Raw genomic sequence first — 15107 nt, forward strand, 5'->3', positions numbered from 1 at the left:
CTCAAGTGGGCCCACCACCAAATGTGTTTTTTTTTTTTTCCTTCATGATACAAATCGCAGATATATCTCTCCCTGACTTCATCTTCCCTCTCTATCCAACCCTTTCTCACTACATACGACCAAAACCCATCAAGCAAACATTCAATTGTTTGAGATTTTCTGTCTCCTTTGGGTGATGATTTTTGAATGCGTCTTGCTGATTTTGGATCATTGCTAGGTTATTATTTTTGTGTATGCTTGCAGAGGAACTGTTTTTGGTGGTGATGGGTTTGCGGTTGGGTTATGATTTTATGATATTAGTTGAATATTTTTCCTGATTAGAACAGTCCTGTTAGTGAGAAAAGTGGTTTTTTTCAAAAATAAGAACCAAGTGCCAAATGGGGGTATCTAGTGTTTCTTGTTCTCAAAACTGGTGCCAAACAAAAGCACAAGTGAAAATGGGATCTTTTATACTAGTTTCAGATTCAGAAAATGTATGCACTTTTTATAGCATTCGCATCTGGGGGTGTAAAACACCCCCAGTTGCTCTTTTAGCCACTGAGAACCTAAAAATATGCTCCAACCCGGTATGCAAATTCTAAAAATTTTAGAACTTGTGAACAGTAGATACTTATATTTAGAACCTACTGTTCACAAGTTTGTAAAATGAAATAATATTAATTTATTCATTTTCTCTCTCTCTCTCTCTCTCTCTCTCTCTCTCACTTTTTCTCTGACCCTCTCAACTCTTTGAAACTCTCTTCTTTCTGAAACTCTCCTCTCTCAACTCTCTGCTTGCTCGGTGCTTGTGGGTTTTGCGTGGATTTTCCTTTGATTTTTTTGTGGGTTCCTATGCATATGGTGTTGCCGTGGTGGTGGGGTGTTGCTGTGGTGGTGAGGTGTGGGTTGGCATGGTGGAGGTCTGACCTTGCTTTGTGTAAATTAGCGGTTGTGGGATTTTGTGTGTTAGAACTTAGAAGTGGTGGGGACTAGGTTGTTGGGTTTTTTTTTTTTTTTTGGGTGATTGTTAGGGGGGGGGGTGTGGTGGTGGGGTGGTGGTGGGTGTTAGAGGTGGTGGTGGTGTGTGTATTGGTAGTGGGGATTAGGTTTGTTGGTTTTTTTTCTTTTTTTGGTGGTTGCTGGGGGGTGTGTGTGGTGATGGGGTGGTGGGTGGGTGTTAGAGGTGGTGGTGGTGGTGTGTGTATCGATGGTGGGGACTGTGGGGTTGTTGGTTTTTTGTTTTTTGTTGTGGTTATTGGGGGCGTGTGTGGTGGTGTGGTGGTATGTGTCAGTGGTGGGGACTGTGGGGTTTCTGGGTTTTTTTTTTTTTTTTGGTGGATGCTGTGGGTGTGTGTGTGTGTGTGTGTGTGTGGTGGTGGTGGTGGTGGGTGGCTAAGCTAATCTTTTTAGTGGTTGCTGGAGAGAGGAAAGAGTGAGATGGGAGAAGAGAGAGAAATTAGTTTTTTTTTTTTTATTAAGTAGTTTATATTATTTTATTGGGTTGTATGTAAAAATAAAAACTGGGATATAGAGTGAGTTGTAAAATGAGTTGGTAAAATAGATAAAATAAATTTTTAGGGTGTAAAATAGAACTTTTTGAGCCACCCGGATGTGAATGCTCTTAGAAATCAAACAAAACACAAGTGCTCGATGGAACCTAACAGGGCCATAACTATTGGATAAGATATTAGGATGTGAACCCCTATAGTGGAGAGCAGTTAGTTACCATTTACCTACTTGATGTTTTAAAATTGACAATATCTATGAAAGAAGATGATTTGTAGGTCAAGTAATTCTATTGTTTTGCCGAAGTGTTAAGCTCCCGTTCCAAAATATTAAACAAGGTAGTTTATAATTATTATTTTTTTACTAAAATCATTGATAAAGAGTCTTCTTAAATAAATTCTTGACTAAATTACATTTTTTCCCCATTCTGGGGTTATTTTTATTTTGCTTCTTTAAGTCTAAGTATAGATTTTGCTTCTTTCTTTTTATTTGTATTAAAGTAGTGAAATTCCTTGAGTCCCACTTAAGAAAGGAAAGGGATAATATTTTAGTTTATATGCTCATAGGCTGGACTTTGACATGGGTGGATTGGGCCTTCTTGTCTAAATAATAATATTTTATTATTTTATTTTTTGAGTCAGTAAGTCTGTGCACAATAGTTATTTTTTTAGTCAATAAGTCTGTTTACTAATATATATATATTCGTCGTCCCTTTTTCATAAAAATAACTATTAAAGAAACTCTCAGAGAGAGAATATTTTGTACATTAGCATTTGAGTCTAAGAGAGAAAGAGACATAGTTTAGTTCGCAATGCATAGACCTTATGTGCTTCTTTTCCGTACTGTAAATCATTTTATTTTAGGAGGCAAATATCCATGAGTCTTAAAGCATCATAGATTGTGTGAGGTACGAAATATGCTTTAAGGAGATTGTATTAAACACAAAACTTGATATGTATTATTCATCTTTCACGCATTTTGTCTATGAGTTTTTAATTATATTGCAAATTTCTCCTTATATATATAGTATCTATTTATTATTTTTGCTTACCACATCTATTTGTATTATTACTTATAATTAGATCTGTATGTTGTACTTATTTGCTTTATCACAAAAGTAAATTGTTGAATTATATCCAACAGCATCAACGACATGTTTATCAAGAAGTTCTCAATTGTCATCATGATCAAACTTGATTTATTAGTTCCTCAATCTTTAGCCACCATACGAGTTTGCTGCTCTAGTTGAAGCTTTCATCATTGATGATTTAGTCATATGGGTTCACCATGCGTTGAGCTACACTAAGCTTTCTTCACTCTAGCTAAAGTTTTGGGGGGTGAAAAGTGTGAAGATTTTGAAGGAGGTGATGGAAAAGGGAAGAAATAAAGGTAGAGTAAGGGGGTAGAGATGAATGATACTTAGTGTCCATTTGCCATGATTAATTTTGCCAACTTATTTTACTATTCAACTTTTTTTGCTACTATTCATAAGTCTCACTACACTTTTTGGTATTATTCATAGGTCCTATTATACTATTTCAGCTAGCTTTTACTTTTATTTACAGTACTTTCAGTAAAAAAATTTCAATTTTACTAAAATAAGTGGATTCTAAACAGACCCTCATTAGGGTTTTATTAGAACTTGGAAAAGAAGCACCAAAAAACCCTAGTTAGAGCTAAAGGCAAATGGTGGTGGCTAACTAGTCTATGGAGAAAGAGGTTTCAGAAATGTAATAACCAAGCCTCTTTTATCTCTCTCATATGGGGTTGTTTCTTTCTTGCTCTATTTTTTTCCCTTACACTTATTCGAGGGATACGGCATTCTAGGACATTTGGACAAAAGATGGGTGACGTGTCATATGACTAGGCATGTGTCATGACTCATACGCTAACTTGGTACTTAACGGCTAGATCTCTCATGAAGATGGACGGGGGACCATTCAAAAACAAACTCAAAAGTATGAACTTAAGGTAAAATTTTAAACTTAAAAGAACAAAATGAAAATAACCTTAGAACTTAAATGAGCAAAAAGAATAATATATTCTAAATTCTTTCATATTGTATAAACTGTAAAGCTTGAAAATTTTTTTTTGATTAAAAGCAAATTGTAAATGAGACTGTCAATTGTGAAAACTTTGCAGTTCATGCGAAAGTCTAATGGTAATGGCATCCTTAGTGGTGTTCCATATTTGTGATTCAAACCTCACCTTAGTGTGATCATATTAGCCACTTTAGCAGCTGAGAAAACAATACTTGAGGATAGATAATAAGGGACTATAAGTGTTTTCTCCGGTGAATTGATCCATAACTTGTTTTGAACTCCATCAAAATCTCAGTAGCTTTAAATAGCATGTAGCTTGAACTTGCAATTTTTATATGTGGGCAAACATGCAAACATTATGTATATTTCTGCTATGAACATTGGATAGTTACAATGCTTGTTCCAGGCTGCATCTTAAAATGGTTTTTCAGATTATCATAGTTGTATTGAATTTAATTGTCCTTGAAAATGATAACATTGTTTGTGTTTTATTGGTTAATACACCACGATATTTGAATTTAAATTATTTTATGGGAAAAGTTAATTGATGCCGTAAGGGCATTAGTTTATAAAATAGTTTTAAAATTTTGTTATGGAAAAAGGAAAAATTAATTTATTTTTGGAGAAAAGTTAACAAATGCCATTAAAGTATTGGTTTAACAATTATTTAAAAAAAAAAAAAACTATTATGGGAAAAGAAATTAGCAAGTGATTTTTTTTTTTACAGTTTTTTATATTTCCAATGAAAGTGGTATTAAAACTTTCCTAAAATGATAAATTAACAAATACCTTAAGAGCACTTGTTAATCAGACCTTTTATTTTTTTATTTTTCCCATGAAAGTGATATTAAAACTTTTCTAAAATTGTCTATTAATAAATGTTCTAAGGGCACCCGTTAACAAGACCCTTATTTTATTGAGGAATCTAATGTACTATTAGGGTCCGTTTGGTTGGAGTGAAACAAGGAGGATAGAAAATAAGGGAGAGAAAAGTGGAGAGAAAACTGATTTTATGAGTGTTTGGTTGAAGAAAAAGGAATGATAGAAAGTTGGTGGGGTCCAGATGTTTTCTTCTCTAGCCCAGCAAAATTGTATCTCCCCAATTTGGAGAGAAAATATTACAAACTTATGGGTAGAACTCACCCTTGAAAATCAACTTGTAAGAGGAGGATGCCCAAGACCTTATAAACACATGGCTAAACTTATACTTAATCCATATGGGACACTAGGATCATAATATACCACCATGCTCTGCAGCCGACGTCCACAACAGTTCACTCTAGCAACACTGACCTGATGATAGGCCTTTCTCTTTTTGGTGGCTCCACTCACCTATCAGTAATTTTAATCTAGCCTCTAGGTCACTTCTTCCAGGATCCGAATACAAAGCCATAACTCATTTGATCCAATACTTAATGAGCTACGCCCGATTAATCGAGGTGGTAGTTAGTTCTGATATCAAATGTTATAAACTCATGGATAGAACTCACCCTTAAAAACCGGCTTGTAACAGGAAGATGTTCAAAAGCTTATAAACACATGATTAAGTTTATACTTAATCCATGTGAGATAGTACGATCATAACAAAAAATAGAGAGGAGATGAATAGTTACATTTAATGTCTAAACTACCCTTTCCTTCTTTTAGTCTTGGGTCTTTTTTTTCTTTTCTTTTTTGGCTTTGCTTTCCTCCGCTGTGGGCATGATGGTGCTTTCCTTTGTTTTGCTTCTCTTTTCTTTCTTTCTTTTTTTTTTTTTTCAAATTTTTGGTTTAACTAGATGTGATTTTTTTTTTTTTTTTTCTGAGCATGATTTAAAAAAAAAAAAATTTTGGGTGATTGCCCTTTATTTTTATTATTATTATTATTTTTTTTTAAAAAGGACTTGTTTGCCACTTTTTTGGTTTTTATAAGGCATCATTTTTTAACAATGGTAGATAAATAAATTTATATAAACTTATTTTCTCCATTTCTCTCCTTTTTCACTTCCAACCAAACACAAATAAGAGAAATTAAAATACCTTCTATCTTCTCACTGTTTTATTTTTTCTCAATTTTCTATCCTATCACTTTTTTATCTCTCCAAACAAATGGAGGTATCGTAGTGTAATGTACTAAAGGTATTGTAGGAAATATATTATGCATTTGTAAGGAAGCATTCAATATCGGAAATGCAGTTGATGCTATTTTAATTATTAATTTAACTGGATTCTCAAAAAAGAAAATTATTAATTTAACAAGGTCCCATTTGATGTTTAATTTTTTGTTTTTTGTTTTTTCAAAAGATCAGGATGTGACTACTGAGTCACTGACTAGCATGGACATGTCCTTGGACTCCGTATACATTGATCAATAAGCATTAACGATATTCGGCTTAATTAATTCAGGGGTTGAACTTGAAGTTAATATTACCGAATATGTTGTTGCAAATTTAAATCGAATTTAATGTAAAAAAATCTAGATTTTTTTTTGGGGGGACAAGAATTGAGCTATTAGGAACAACAATGAGGAGAAAGTATATCATGTTTCGGTAATACCAACTCACCATCTATTTTGGTATTTTTTATTCAATAAATGAGTGACACTCGTTTCAAAAAACCATATCAGACTACTTAAATAAATTAATCACAATCTTCTATACTATCGGAAAGATAAATTAATCATTTATTGGGATAATTTGATGTGGTTTTTTAAAATAGATATCACTCATTTATTGGGTAAGAAATACCAAAACAGATACTGAGTCGGTATTACCGAAATATGGTATACTTTCTCAACAATAAGACTATCAGTGTATCACATACAAAAAGATATCTCATGTGTCGAGCTCATGAGCCTTATGTAAAACTATCAGTTTGCCACATATTAGTCTCACATAGGGCGCATGAGCCCGGTGCAGAAGATACCTTCTTATATGTGATAGACTGATAGTCTCATTATTGTTCCTAATAGCTCAATCCTTTAATATAAAATAAAATCTGAACTTGTTTACATTAAGATGAAACCCACATCACATGTCATGAACCTAGTACATAAGAAAATTGCAAATCACATACTCACTTGTTGCTTGGGAAGTAGTCACTAGATCCAAACCTAGTCATTGGGCATTCGCGTCCTGCTCGAATCAACACTACTTTCCTAGCAAATATTGTTGGTCCCTTTGGAACAAAGAGTATAGCATCAAGTATTGGACATTTTATTTTGTTTTTTTAGTAGGTCGAACGTTTATTAACAGGAGGACAGTGAGATTTTAGTAAGTTATCATCTGGAATCCCTAATTATAATCAACAGCTTATCCAATATAGGTTTGTGTTCAATCAAATTAGTCTTAACTATTTGCACTCTTATACTGTGTTTGGATGGAGGGGGAGTAAGAGGAAGAGGAGGGTGAGTTTAATGAAACTTATTTGAATGAAGGGTTGAGGAGATTTGGAGGAGTATTTTATTTTACTCCTCCAAGCCCCTTATCTTTAATTCCCCAAATTGGGGAATTTGGAGGGGGAGTAGAGGGGGAAAATTTCAATTATATTTATTAAAAAAAAAAAAAACTAATTATCAATTATGCCTTTATGATATAAACTAAATATATTTTTAAAAAATAGTAAAATATGGTTATAATTGACAATTTATATGACTATATGTCTCCCTTCTTCTCTTCCTACTAATTTTTAAAATATTCGTACAAAGGGGAGGGATATCTATTCCTCTTCCCCCAACTTATTAGACTTAAGACTAATTCATAGAAATTAGGAATTAAAACTGGGTTGTGATCCATACATTTTGGCTCATTCATAGTTTTGTAAAATATGATTTAGTGTTTCAAGTTGTCTACAGCTAGACAATTTTGATGAGACAGAGGACAATGATGTAAAATAATTGTCTTCAATGCAATTTTGTCACTTATGCATTCCTAGAGAAATATTTTTGTTTTTGTTTTTGGAGGACAAGCTACATTCTAGATCCAATTTCAGATGGTAACCATCTCTTTGGAATCATGTCTCAAATAGTTTGTTTAGATGTTTGGAGAAAGAGAGAGAAGAGTAGGAGGGGGGAGGGAATAGTCATCCCTTCCCTTGTTTAGATGTATTAACAATTTAAGCGATTGGGTGCAGGAATAATTTGATGACCAAAGGATATAACCTTGGAATCCCTTGAACTTTTTTTTTTTTTTTTTGGGGTCATAGAGACTCCTATGGCTTGCAAGACATTCAATGTCGTTAAAAATGAAAAATTATCTCTTGGCCAAAATCCAAACCAAAACCTTGTTTAAAAATAATAAATAAACAAACAAGCAAATAATGGTGGTTCGAAAGACCACCCCTCACCCCTCCTTCCTCTGACGCACACATCAGTTAAAATAAAGAGTAAAACTTATGTACAATTTTTTAGGTGCAATACTTTAGATTACCCAATTAAAGGGATTGAATCACTTGGGATCTTAATACAAATTATTGGCTATTAGATTTGGACTCCAATTTCTTTGGCAATTTGCAGTACAATGGTTATTAGACCCTGTATGGCCTTCTCTTCATGAGATTCTTGATAAGTGATTACAAATACTGCCTACATGCTGCCTAAAAACAGAAAACTGTTTTCAAATCCTATTACCCAACAAACCCTTATACTCTCTCCATCTCGTACTAGAATCTTCTTTATTTGAAATAAATCCATTTAAAATATTACAAATCTAAAGGGGTATCAAATGCCATGATATATAAAATTTAAGCAATGTTGCACAATTTATATAGGTTATCATATCCAAAAAAAATATATTTATATTAATGTGAAATAGACTCGCTCCATTTCAAGTGAAATAGAGAAAATACAACTCCCTCTTTTTCTTTCTATTGGCCATCTCTTCCATTATGGGATTTCCTAAACATATTCCTCTTTTAAATTAATAAGGGAAATTTTGGAAATTTATATTTGTGTACGTAAAAGGTATCTCATTAAATGTGGTTCCGTAGAAACGTTGGATTTTTAAAAATTGGCCAACAAACTAAGACGCCAGAACTCAGAAGGAGTGATCAGTAGTACACAGTAAGTTCATGGGAAACTTAATGGTACCAGGAACATGCAGCACACCTCCAATAAATTCCTGCTTCTTCATTTTTCCCCTCTCCTGATCCTATATTTTCTGTTTATTTATTCTCTAGCTAATTGATTTTTCACGTATAAAAATTACTAATAACACATCAACAACAAAGTTTTAATCCTGAAGCAATCTTTTGTGCTTCTAGGCCTGAATGAGATGATATGGAATCCATCATAATTCATCTCTAATAAATTGCACAGTTCAAGTAAGGAACTAATTAAATATATAAGTCTTAAGCTTTAGAATCATAAATCATAGACAATAACAAACAATTTTATTTATTTATTTATGATTACTTCAAATTATAAAAGCATCTTTGTCTTATTTATTAGTTTCATTTATTTTTCCTTTCTTTTTTGGCTTTCATTTATTGTTCAACTGAAGTTTATGTACAAACCTAATATTAAATACTCCTACTTAATTCGAAGAAAATAGGTTAGGCTGCAGACATTTGGGTTTGGAAGAATTATTACCATAATGGCTACTTAAACCGATTCCCATCTAAGCCTATGCATGGGAGCTTGACTATAGAGGTATCACAACCTGTCAAGTCTAATGAATTGTACTTAAATAAGCATTATAGATATATAATTTTTCTGATAGATACGATAAAATTTCAATATATATGACGTTTGTTTCATAATGATTGTTCTTTAACATAAAGCCAAGACACCAATCTCAAATCTCTTATTTAATAACAAAAGATTTTATCAATTGAGCTAATTAAAACTCACTTATATATGACTACAATTGGTATGCGGTTATACAAACACAAACATTTTAAAATTTACAAATTTTAATGATCGCCAACCAAAGTTTGGAGAGTGGGGCAATGCTCCCAAATTTGGAAGCATTAAATTAGAAATGTCTTTGGCATTATAACTACGGTGTAGAGTTAGGTGGAGTGGAGAGTGCATTACATATTTTGGGGTATGTTAGATGGAGAATGCAGCAGAAGGAGTAGGCCTCAAAATACGAGGTCATTAATCTATTGCTTGTATTGAATACTTTGGAAGAGGAAGAGGAGTGTCGGTATAGAACAGTAAGAAACATTTAAAATACAATAAATGGGGGTTCATGCCCCAACAAAAACCAAAGAGAGAGGCGCTCCAATTTATTGTTGTTGTTGGCACTGGTAATGACCTTAAAACATCCACATTTATTCTCTCTACAAATTGTTGTGCGAGGGAGAGAATTAATATTGATGTGTACTTAGGCCCTCTCATCACTTCTGCTCGTTGTACATGCATTTCCCATTTATTTTTGGATATAAATTACACCAATTTTCTTTGAAATTTGAAAAAAAAAAATTGGGGCTTTATTTTGAGATGATTCTAGATGATTTTTTTTTTTTTTTTTAATTTGAAAATATTTATTCTGACTCAATTCGTAATTACACATAAATGGTCATAACTCATACGTGTATTTGTTATATAAATTTAAGTCTCAGGGGGTAGAATATGGTTTATTAAAATAATTTTCAAATAATTTTTGGTAATATTAACTTCAAGTTCAACCCCGGTGTGTGTATATATATATAAATAATAGGTTCATTTAACAAAACAAGTTGTTATATATACCATAAGTTGTTATTTTATATTACCTTTTATAATTATTATTTTTTAGCTTTTTGTAATTTGGGACATTCCAAAGGAAGCCCATTGTTGGAACTTATAGGAGGTGTTTGGTACATACACTTAAAAATATGTGTTTTATTGTTTGCAAACATTTATGGAAATACATATAGATGAAAAAGTGTATAAAAATACATTTAATGTTATTTAAAAACTGAAAATACATGAAAATAAGAGATATTCATTGAATTACATACCTTTGTCTCTTGTATAATAAAATAAAAAATTAAAATATGAATGATATTAGGAATAATACAAATTTAATTACATAAAATTTATAAAATGATGTGTTGCCATTTATCAAAAATGATTCAAAACATGTTAAAACTTGCCTGTCATATTAATTTGTAAGCATGGCTGTGTTTAAGTTTTACGTAATAAACAAAACTTTCACATTTTCCAATGAAAAAAAAATTTAATGCAAATAGTGTCACTTCAGTGATCATCAATAACAACCAGCGCAGTGGTACTAGCTTGGAGTAGTTAATAAATTCCTATCATGTCATAAACACCAATTAGATCATTTAAGACAATAAAAAGAGAGGGAAAGAAGTGAGGTAGGTTTTAGAAAAGGATGAGACGAGCGGGGAATTCATGATTTACTTACTTCGTACAGCATATCATATTAGATGCAGTTTGACATCAATCTTCTATGATGATTAAATTGTTGTAATTTTGAATTGATTTTTGGCATACTTCAAAAGCAAAGTAAAGAGTCTGAGTTGTATGATTTGAGGTAGATGTACAGAAATCCGTCAGTACCGATTAATTGCATGCAGTGCAAGTAAAAGAAATTTACGTTTACATACAAAGTAACAATACAGAGATATGATAGTTTTTATAATAAATTTCACAATTATTAAGTTGACAAATTATTATTAATATTTATATACACCTACAACTGACACTATTTTACTATTCCTTATTAAGAACTTCTCCGGTTATATAATTTGTTGTAAATTATGTTGTGTTTTTAGACTTATTGTTATGTTATACTGCGCGCTCCTGCTCACACGTGTGGAGTTCGGATGCAATGTCCTGGTGCCTCATTTACTACAGATTAGAGTTAGATTGAAAGTCATGAATGCAACCACCCAGAAAGGAAAATGCAAAATTTCGAAGTAGTTGAACCAAGTAATTCATAAATTGTTGCATTAATAGGCCCCTAGTGTCCTAGATACCAAAGTTCTTGGCAGTAGATCATCGGCCAGAGTCCAGAGAGATCATCAAGAAGATCGTGAATCTGATACATCTGTCTTCTATTTTGTAACGAAGATATATAAACAAACAAATTGATAATTGCTTATAATTTATTGTAACCATAATCTCTGACACATTGTGGGACACTTGTCAAACCAAAGTGATATCCTTACTTTCGAAGTACTGCAAGAATTTACTTTCACAATTAATAAGGTTGTATCTTGTGACAAAAGCCATGAACTAAGAAAATCAAGGGTGCTTTGCAGTTTGCATTATATATAGCCAACAATTTACGTATTCAGTTCTTGTTTTATATATATGTTATTCTTTTTGTTTTCGACTGCTTTAAACCTTTTCTCCTTTATTGCAGTTGTAAGATTTTCAGGAAGTTGACCAGCAGCAACATGAACACCGTGATAAGTAAGATGTGATAAAAATATATATAAATAAGACCCTCATGCAGAAATTTACACTTAGCTAGCCTAATTGATAGAAAACCACTCTACCATTCCATCAGAAAAAAAAAAAAAGAAAACCACTCTACCAGGTTATAAATACACCATATGGTATTAGAAGTTGAATATACTAACTTCATCATGTATGTTATTGTCCGATTGTATAGTGCCTAGGCATTTTCGAACAAAATTTAATTTGTCCTAGTGTTCTTGAAAATTCTATAATTTTTTAGTAGAAATTAGCTTTATAAATGGAGGTGATCACAAATTAGATAGATATCACCGACTGAATAACCAGATTATTCAAGTTGGATATATACCTTTCTTTCCTTCAATTAGTTTTAGATGTATCAATTGATCGGTTTTGATGTGGAATAAGGGTCATGTAGATGGAGGTCTCATTCACATTGATGTTAGCGATTTGGTCAATGATACTTGTTGCAACTAATGGATAAGATTTTGCAAAAAAAGAAAAAAGAAAAAAAAAAAGGTATGATTGATTTTAATTGATGTAACACTATTTTACATTAAAATTTATGAAATACTAAATGTTGACTGTGAAATGAATTCTATCTGTCCCCTTCTTTTTTAACACAACAATATATATAAAACTTTATTAAGATATTGATGTGGTAATTTGTTAGCTAATGTGAATGTATTTGTAAGGTTTATGTAGTTAAATTGATAGCATTTTCAATCCAAATTTGTGAGAGACAGAAGCGTGTCTTGTTTAAATAAGCCATGCAGGAAATATTTTGCTCAAACTTTTATTTAAGCTACTCAAATTATATATCCCTTTATATTTTTATGTAATTGGTTTTAAGTATATGCCGTTTAAGCCTATTAAAAATAAACTAGTAGTGGACAAAAGATATGTATGTGTACAATCTGAATGGGTTCATAAGTCGAAGAAAGAAGAAGTATATACATATATATATATATATATATACACATGCATATATATGTATATATATATATATATATTTATAGTTATAGTAGAAATAGGGTTATAAATGAGATAAATGGAGCCATTTTTAAATTCAAGATTTGATTCATTTAATTTTATTTCAAAAATCAAGTGTTCAAACTTGGCAGTTTATGCACTCAATGACACAACATGGGGTAGTTTGTTTGAAATATCTGAGAATGAGTTTGACTTTGTATAGACCAATGTTCTTATGCGGGGTTAGGCGTGAACTGACACACCTTGTTACGATCAAAGGCAATATTAATTAGGAAGAGTCATTAACAATATTGCATTGAGTTCATAATCTGCCAAGTTTGAACACTTAATCTGGGAATATAATCTGCCAAATAATAATAATATATAACTCCATTCCCATTAGAATTCATCCTTACCTTTGCCACAATGAGCTCAAAATGGCACTAATAATATGCAGATAACGTTAGTAGAAATGCTTCTTCCATTCCAATCTTGGTTATCACCACTTTTCCATCCATCCAGTCATCTACAAAAAAGTTAAAGGAAATCAAGAAATATTTAACTTGAAACAGTGTAAACACTATATTAAATGAAAAAGTTGATGGATGTTCTAAGGGCATTTGTTAAGGGCAATGGTTTTGAAACTTAATTATTATGAGAATTTTTTTTTTGACTTTTTATATTTCTCGTAAAAATTGTGTTAAATTTTTTATAAAATTGTTTATTAACAATTGCACTAAAGATACCCAATAATAAGAACCATATTAAATATATAGTGGTGTCACACAACCTTTGATTTCTGTCTTGATCAATTTAACAAGATTGTTGTTTCCATAGTCTTTCCACATCAATATTTAGATGAAATGGAGAGATATATACACACACATATGAATACTCTTCAACAAACTCGAGGCCACCGGAGATACCCGAGCTGACATGATCGTCTAATATAGCTCTTCCCATGTGGATTGTGGTCTAATAATATAAGTAGGACTTCATTTTAAGAATTTTTTTTTTAATAATAGTTTTAATTGGAGTAAATTATCTTTTTATTATAAAGTTTGTATTTTTTCAATTATGAAAGCTGCATTTTTTTTAACCATGGTTTAACTACTTAGTGTTTCGATTTCCTTAGAATTTTGATAATAGCGTTTTAACTGGAATAATATAAATAGTGCATAAAGTTTATTTTTTAGCTTTTTATTAATTAAACCTAAAAAATTAAAGAAAAATAAAATAAAATAAAGAAACAACCCATGCACGGTGAGTCGATCATGTGAAAATTAAAAATATTATCACAGTGATGTACGTGGTAAAATCACGGTGCGTAAGAGAATGCCATGCACTGAAAATGTAATACAAGAAGTGTGTGTATATATATATATATTTATTAAGCTTTCTTGTTGTAATTCTCTCAGAATGGTAATATAATGTCATTTAAAAGATATGCACTATAAAATGCTAAGAATTTTATAACTCAACTGATATTTTTTAGTGTTTTTAACAAAATATCTAGGGTTCAAGTCTTTCCTTCCCATTATAACTCTCTAATTAAAATCAAAAACAAAATCATACAAGAAACCAGAAAAATATATTTCTTTACATTTGATCATCATATTATAGAGGAAATGATTTTTTCATTGTCTAGCTATGACAAAAAAAGAAAAAAAAAAAGAAAAAGAAAAAATCATTCAATCTCCTTTACCTGTCACTATCTTAGTTTCACTAGAATTCAAAAGGTAATGTGAGAATATAATCAACATTGAAACGCAAGTGCATGCATGCCTCTGTACTCAGAAAAACATTCATTCCTCATTTACTTAAAAAAAAATTAGATTATCAAACTTAAACTATAAATAGACGATACTTTTTCAATCCATGTACCAGCATACATTTAATTATAAAATTAAAAAAAATAATAAGAATACAAACTAAATCCATTCCTAAAGAAGATTAGAGCTGATTACCAACAACAATAAGATAGACACCAAAACAATGTTTATACCAAAAAAAAAAAAAAAGCCAAATCAAAGAATATGTAGAGAGGACTAAACGTAATTTAATCTGATTTGTCTAAAATAGATCAAACATAATTTAATTAAAATTTGTTCAGTACTTGATTGTTTTATATTCTAACAAAAATTGTGATACATGGGTTTTAATTTGTTTCAATTAACCTAAAACTATTTCGTACTATAATTTATTGCTCATTTTGATATATCAAAAGCTTATATTTATGAGCATTGACAACCCAT

Source organism: Quercus lobata, chromosome 10 (assembly GCF_001633185.2).
Source record: "Quercus lobata isolate SW786 chromosome 10, ValleyOak3.0 Primary Assembly, whole genome shotgun sequence".
Taxonomy (NCBI): domain Eukaryota; kingdom Viridiplantae; phylum Streptophyta; class Magnoliopsida; order Fagales; family Fagaceae; genus Quercus; species Quercus lobata.